Consider the following 7,519-nt stretch of genomic DNA (forward strand, 5'->3'; position numbering starts at 1 on the left):
AATGAAAACGAGCATGAACTAATCTCATCAATTTTGTGATTCTCTTATATGTTACTGTTCTTTCCACAATTATTGTAAGATCTGAGAGTGGTGATGCACCCATATTACTCATTTCAGGGTAGAATCTTTCAAATTATTTTAGTAAAAAATAAGTTCAGATTATGCCTTCTTCTGTATGTGCTATCCTAATAGCCAAGACAAACGAACTGGTAGTAGGTATGGATCAACTTGATTCAGTTGTTCACATGGATGAACAACCCTGGAGCATATTCCTAGTGCTTGGTCACCTGATATCCTCTCCCCTTCTAGAATCACTCTCGCCCACTTGCATATTTTTGCAGTATTTCTCTTCACTTTATTTCGTGTGATTCGTCTAAAAAATATTTATTTTTTAAAGTAAAAACCATTTCTTTTGTGTGACCGGAGTCGATCATGCCGTGATAAGGCGCCACAGCACCGACGTGTCTGCCACACGACAATCGTCAACAACAGCAGCAGCGCACAGCGCACTCGTGCGCCGCAGCCATCCCAGAATCCAACCACAAAACCGTTCCCTCAATCCCTTCGCACACGCTCCCGAGCCCCACACCAACCCAAGCAACCATGGCGCCGCACCTCGCGCCTTCTTCTGGAAGATTCCATCGCATCCTCACTTCCCGCCACTACCCGCCCACCTCCCCGGGGCAGCCTCCGCGTCCGCTTATCCTCTCCAAAAACCTATCGTTGGCTATGCAGCTCCCCCCCCCCCCCCCCCCCGCGGGCGGCGCGACTTCGCCGCCGCATCCGCCGCCCCGGCGCCCTCTTCTCCGGGGACCGACGTGGCGGGTGGGGTGGCCTGGGGGAAGGTCTCCGCCGTGCTCTTCGACATGGACAGCGTTCTCTGCAACAGCGAGGAGCCCTCGCGCCAGGCCGGCGTCGACGTCTTCGCCGAGATGGGCGTCGACGTCACCGTGGATGACTTTGTCCCATTCATGGGCACTGGTAACTATCTGGAGGTCCAAATATCAATGGCAAACTGCCAATGGAGTTCGTGCATCTTTTTTTTATTTTGTTTCCTTTCTCGACTAGCCACGACTTGTGACACTTGTAATCAACTAATCAGCCTATGCTCGGCTGCTCGCATCCCCTATATTTCCGTGCTTCCTAAATTGTATAAACTTCTTGACTCGGTAATTGTGTGCTCCTGACCAGCAATGTCGTGATCCTACGGTGATTGCAGTGGTTCTAATTCGATATGCTCGCATCCATACTACACAACTGTAAACACATTGTTGCATCAGAATGCTTGTTACAGATGGTCACATACTTGCATCAGAAAAATACCAGTGACATTAAGCTTCTGTCGTTCCAAAGCTTATTAAGTTGCATAATTTGGTTATGCGGATGCCCAATATTGCCTCTGATTCTTGGTTATAGTTACGGTTGCTAGTTTGCTATGCTCATGTCGATAATAATCATCAATTGCAACATGCTTACATATAAGGGCTAAGAGACACTCTTTATTTTTCAGTATATAAGTCTTGGGAGGTACGAGGCTAGTTCTAAGATTTTTTTTAAGCTATTGCTACATAGGGGGCACATCAAAGTATCTAACCTTTAGGTGCCTATCTTTTCATAATGGGATGATCCCACCAAAAAAGATCTATATATAGCTTCAGAAATTTTGCTAGTATTTGCTCTTAATGTGGATAAATATGGTTTAGGTGAGGCCAATTTCCTTGGAGGTGTTGCAAGAGTGAAAGGAGTGAAGGATTTCAATCCTGAAAGTGCCAAGAAGTGATTTTTTGAGATATATCTTGACAAGGTTAAACTATCAGTGCGACCTATTTTGTCGATTGTTTGTTAGAATTGGATTGCACCATGGTCAAAAGCTCTGTTTTGGTCTGTACTCTGTAGTACGCAAAGCCAAATTCTGGAATTGGGTTCCCAGGGGCACTGGAGCTCATCATGGAGGTATGTGCAGCACAATTAATTAAAAAATAGTCTAGTTATGTTAAAAGGCTTTATGTACTTTATCTACACAGTGCAAAAATGCTGGTCTTAAGGTTGCTGTTGCATCCAACGCCGACAGGATTAAGGTGGATGCAAATCTGGCTGCTGCTGGTTTGCCTTTGTCGCTGTAAGTGTTTGATTCTAAATTTGAATCCCAATAATTAATGCCATCATTGTGCTCACTTTTTTTACCCCTCATATAATTTATATATGATATCCATTTTGATATATGACTATATTAGTGTTTAGCCAACATATTCCATGGTAGTTCACCTGCTGTCATATTTTAGCAGTATCTTCTCACAATGCTGTTAGTTGGCATACACTTTCAACAATGCTCCTTCATTTGCTTGGCTAATTCTCTTGGAATCTGATAGCTGAAATAGATGTTCCTATATTATGGGTTAAAAGTTAAAACTCAACATAAGAAGTAGCTATGGATATTTTTTTATTGGTCAAACTCAAAACCCGCATAGAATTAGGAATGATGGAACTGAAAGTTTTCTTATTATTGTGAAGCTTCTTTCAATTCAACCAAATCACCATGAGTGTTTTAGTTGTTTCATAGGAAAGCAAGGAAGAGTTCAAAAAAGATATCGTACACCACTAGTAGACTTAAGTTGAGCCAGAACTGATATATTCAAAACATCACTACTGAATTCAGAGAATTCTGAAGATTCACTGTTGTGCTCAATTTAATCTTTCCACCGCTTGCTATTTGGTCCCGATGAATCCCTTTTGGATTTCAGATTTGACGCCATTGTTTCTGCTGATGCATTTGAACATTTGAAGCCTGCTCCGGACATTTTCTTGGCAGCATCAAAGAACTTAGGTGTTGACATAAGTGAGGTAATTTATCTTACATACCAGATTGAATAGTTAAGGACGACGTCCTCCCTTATTAAAAAAAATCCAGAAATGTAGAATCTAGCGGCTGTGAAGGATTGTAGGTTTTTTTTTTCCAAGTTATCCTGAATCCTGATGTTTTTCTTGTTTTGATCTGAATGGCAGATAAAAAGGCTAGATCCTGTCACAAGAAAAGTTACAACTATTGCTGGTACTGGACGTGCTGGATACAAGGATGGTCCAGGCTTATCAGCTCAAGTGAGTTATAACTTAGAAAACAACTTCTGTTCTTTGTACTCCAGTTGGTAATTCGTTATAGATCTATCCATATCGTTTTAAAATGTGATGCTACATTAATCAGCAGTAATAGCTGTCTAGCTCTACTATTGGTTGATAGTGTATTGTCTTCACATAGAAATAGTTTTGACTAGGAACAGCTTGATCACAATTGTATTGAATTTTCTGAATGCAGCTCCCTGAGCCATCAGGACTTGTAGAGGTTGGAGACGGTAATTTTATTTTATCTTTTTCATTTTCATGTTACTAGAACTGTAACACAAGTCAACTTAATATCATGTGTTGTGGATGCTTTTGTCGGACGACAATACAGACGCCAAGTTCAGCAGAAGGAAGCAGCAGTGGCGGCGCAGGAAGATGCAGAGCGCATTTTGGAATAGAGATAGAGTTCTTCGGTTGTAGTTCATTAGAGATTGTTAGGGATAAAGATTGGTTAGTTAGAATCAGGAGGTTAGGGATAAGTTGGAGTTTGTTAGAGTCCGGATGGAAGTTGTTAGGCTGCAGCTATATATTTGTAAGCTGAGGTTACTCGGTGGAATCAAGTATGAATAAAGCTTAAGTTCCCTAAGAGCTGCTCAGAGCCTCTAGAATGAGGGCGAGTGCGCATTATCTTCCCCTCAGCCATATCATCTTTGGTATCAGTCATGAGCAATCTTGCAACCATGGCCAACCACGCATCCAAATTCGACCATTTGTTGCTTGCTGTTGATTGCAACAGCAGCGACATCGCCCACATCTAGACGCGGTAATCCTCCCTCAACGTTGCCATCAATCATATTCAGAGCAAGAGGCGCATGAGCATTCTAACTCGGCATTGGGCGATGCTGGGGCTTCGGGCAAGTCGATGATGACCGCAAGCCGTTTGGGGATGCAGCCGTGCGCATTGCTCGACCTGTGGCACACGTGCATAAACTTCGATTCCTGGATTACGACGGCTAGGACGATCCCATCTTGTGGATTCATTGTTGCGAGCAATTCTTCCGCGTGCAGCAAACTCCGGACGATGAGAAGGTTTGGCTAGCTTCGTTTCACCTGATCGGATTAGCATACAGTGATATTATCGCTCGGAGTGCAACCACAGTGCTCCCACCTGGTTGCAATTTGTAAACTTCATCAAGAACAGATTCGGTCCACCGGTGCGCATCAACCCCTTTGGTGAACTGATGCATCTCCGGCGCACGGGCACAGTTGAAGATTTTCAGGAGCAGTTCTTGACGCTGCTCTCGCGATGTGACGATACCACTGAGATGCAACAGGTGCACATCTTCACGGCAGGCTTGCGGAATCTGCTCTGGATCGACGTGGAATTGCAACACCCGACAACGTTGGAGAGGTAGCGCCCTTGAATGTTGCTTGAGTGGCAGCCATGATGCGGCCGATAGGATTTGGGCGCGGGGGGTGGGCCGGCCGATTCCATGAACGCGCATCATCGTCATCAACCTCTAGCCGTTGTGCGAAGGCCCGAGCCAAGTTTATGGCATTCTCCAGCATTGTCGATCGCTGCAGCTCGATGTCGGTGCATAATAGATTGCGGAGTCTGGCCGTGAAGATGTCAACTTGTTGCTTTTTAGTCACACCATCGCACCACGAGAGAAGCACCATGAATTATCCTGATACTCCTCCACCGTGCCTGTGCGCCGCGGATGCATGAGCTCGCCAAAGGGGTTGCTGCGAACAGGGAGTCCAAATCGCAGATTGACAAACTCGACGAACTGTGGCCAAGTGGGGACCCCACGATTGCGTTCCAACCGATAATACCACTAGCGAGCAGTGCCAGTCATATAGAATGACACAAAATAGACTTTCTCATCTTCCGGTGTAGTCAGGAAATCGGAGCTTGTGGACGTGAGTCGCTGAACGAGCAATGTGGACGTCGTTGGTGCCGAGGGGCTTGCGATCACAATCGTCCAAGTCCCCTGCAACCCCCTTGCCGGAGCCGCCAACGTCACGTGCCAGCTGCTTGCTCTGCATGTGATTGACGACAACGTTGAGAGAGGAGAACTAGATCTTTATGTGGGAAATCTCGTTGTTGTGATGGTCGACAGCAAGCAAAATCCGGTCGAGCTTGGATGTGATGTCATCCATGGTCATAGGATCGCCCATGACTGATATCAAAGATGATATAGGAACTAGGCACAGGTACACAATGATATATGGAGTGTACTCTCCTTCTGAAGAGGCTCTGAGCAACTAATTACATGAACTGGAGATTAAGCTTTGCTTGCCTAATCCAAAATAGCCTCTGCCATTATATAAGGCTGGCACCTAACAATCCAAACTAATCAACCAAACAAACTAACAATCTTATCTCTAATCAAACTAACAAACCTGTATCTTAACCAACTCTATGCTAAAGAGCCGAGTTTATCCCTCAGCCGGTGCAGTTGTGGTCGCCGGGCCTCCCTTGTGCTTATGCCAGCGTCTGTAAGTCCAGCCCATAAAAGCATCCACAACATCCCAACAATTTTTTTTGCTAAATTCACAGTTACAAAAAATGATGCTCCAAGTCTTCACCACAATTATTGCCGTGTAAATCACAGGTCTCAGATTCTATATTGAATTTTTTATTCCTCGTCATAGCCGTCGACTTCCATTGTGTTGCAAGCTGAAACTTGTATATATCAAATGGCATAACTGACTATGCTACTGGTATCTTATAGGGAGGCTTCTTGTAGCAGATACAAAAAACAACACAATCAGGTATATAACTCTTAGTGAGGAAGGTGCTGAGGTGAAGACGCTAGATTTGATCGGAGTGCAACCGCCATCACCAAAACCTAAGACATTAAAACGCCTAAGATGAAGGTTATCAGTAGACACAGATGTTATTAACGTCGATGGTGGTTCTTCGATGGAAGGTTTTTGTCTCTTGCAATTTCAGTCCCTGATGGTTACCATTTCTCAAAGGTATGTAATGCTCACAAGATTTTGTTTTCTACCTTGCTTTGCATCGTTGACGTAGTCATTAGGTACTATGGTACATCATTCAAGCAGCAATTTTCTTCGTTTGATAGTTTACATTAAGATTAAAATCGTTTTCTTTTTCCTGACATTCAGGAAGCTTGCAGTAAATTTGATGTGGAAACAGAGGCAGCTAATGCAGTTGAGATTGAGCCAGTGAATGTGTTTCTAGACTCCATAGGGCTGGCATCACTCGAGTTCAAAAGGGCATCATCGTCGCCTTCAATGGGAAGGATAAACTGCAAGGTAGCGACATGGTGAAATTAGTAATAACATTATTTAAATTGTTCGAGAATACATATACCGTTGATTGGGAGCATTGGATGGGAGCCCTGGTAAAATTTGCCCCAGGTAGGATGACTTATTAAGCTAAACAAAATTTTGCTAGGAGTACCTTTTCAAGTTATGGCATGGTACGTTAACTTACCCTGCTATGAAAATAGTCCAGTACAGACCATCCAACTTTCCCTGCTACGAAAATAGTCGAGCACAGACCATCCTGTTCGTATGGACTTTTTTATTTTGTGTGCATACCTTCCTGAATTAGAATATAGATGCGAAGTCATATGTGTCATTGATAAGCACAGGTTAAGAGGCTGTAAGGGATATCATGTAAACCATTTTGTTATTTGTTAGTTGCCAAAAGTTTTGTGGTGTTGACTTTTATATCATGGGATGTACTGTTGGTACAAGTAGATAAGCCAACTAAAGAAAAGTACTCTTCTTCGGATTCTGTATTTGAGCATGTTCTATTTTATTTTGTAGGTTTACTACTGTAAAGAAGATGAAGTTTGTGTTTACCAATCTGTTGCTTTTGATGTCAAATTCCGCGAAGAGGCAGAGCCCAGCCCAGCGCAAATTACACTATCCTATTCCGTGGCACCAAGAGATAATTCAGGTAGTGCACAATTAATTGCTGCTAGAAAGAATGCTAAGGTATAGTTTAATTCACGGTGATTATTTACTTACACCATTGTCCTGGTTGTCAATTTGGCTCCAGGCCCACAATGATAAGTTTTTTTTTTTTTGGCCAACATTTTCAATAACTTGTATGTTGTATAGCCGACATGCTCCTTGTAACCTAGTTCCATTGATTTTGTAATTATTGTGTCTCCCCTCGCTGGGCAACAAAATTAGTAAGTTAGTATATAGTCAGTTCATTGATTGCTTGGAATGGAGTCCATTTGTTAACCACAATCATTGATGAACGTTTGGTTGCATTGAACAATTTGATTCCAAGCACAGGGATGTAGTGACCTGCATGTGATCCAAACTAATACCTTTATGCTTACACTTCTTTAGCACAAAATCACTGACAGATTGAAATTTTGCATATGATCGTAATGACTAGTCTTGCTCTTGCACATGCGCCTGAACCAAATAAGCAAAGTAAAACATTTGATCAGTTCCCAAATGATGAAAG

The 7,519-nt window shown here is 43.2% G+C and overlaps 1 pseudogene; it reads left to right on the forward strand.

The window, feature by feature from the left end:
- The first annotated feature begins 333 nt into the window (after positions 1-333).
- Positions 334-7,265, forward strand: LOC133912363 (protein SUPPRESSOR OF QUENCHING 1, chloroplastic-like; annotated as a pseudogene).
- The last annotated feature ends 254 nt before the right edge of the window (positions 7,266-7,519 follow it).

Source organism: Phragmites australis, chromosome 3, assembly GCF_958298935.1.
Source record: "Phragmites australis chromosome 3, lpPhrAust1.1, whole genome shotgun sequence".
Lineage (NCBI taxonomy): Eukaryota > Viridiplantae > Streptophyta > Magnoliopsida > Poales > Poaceae > Phragmites > Phragmites australis.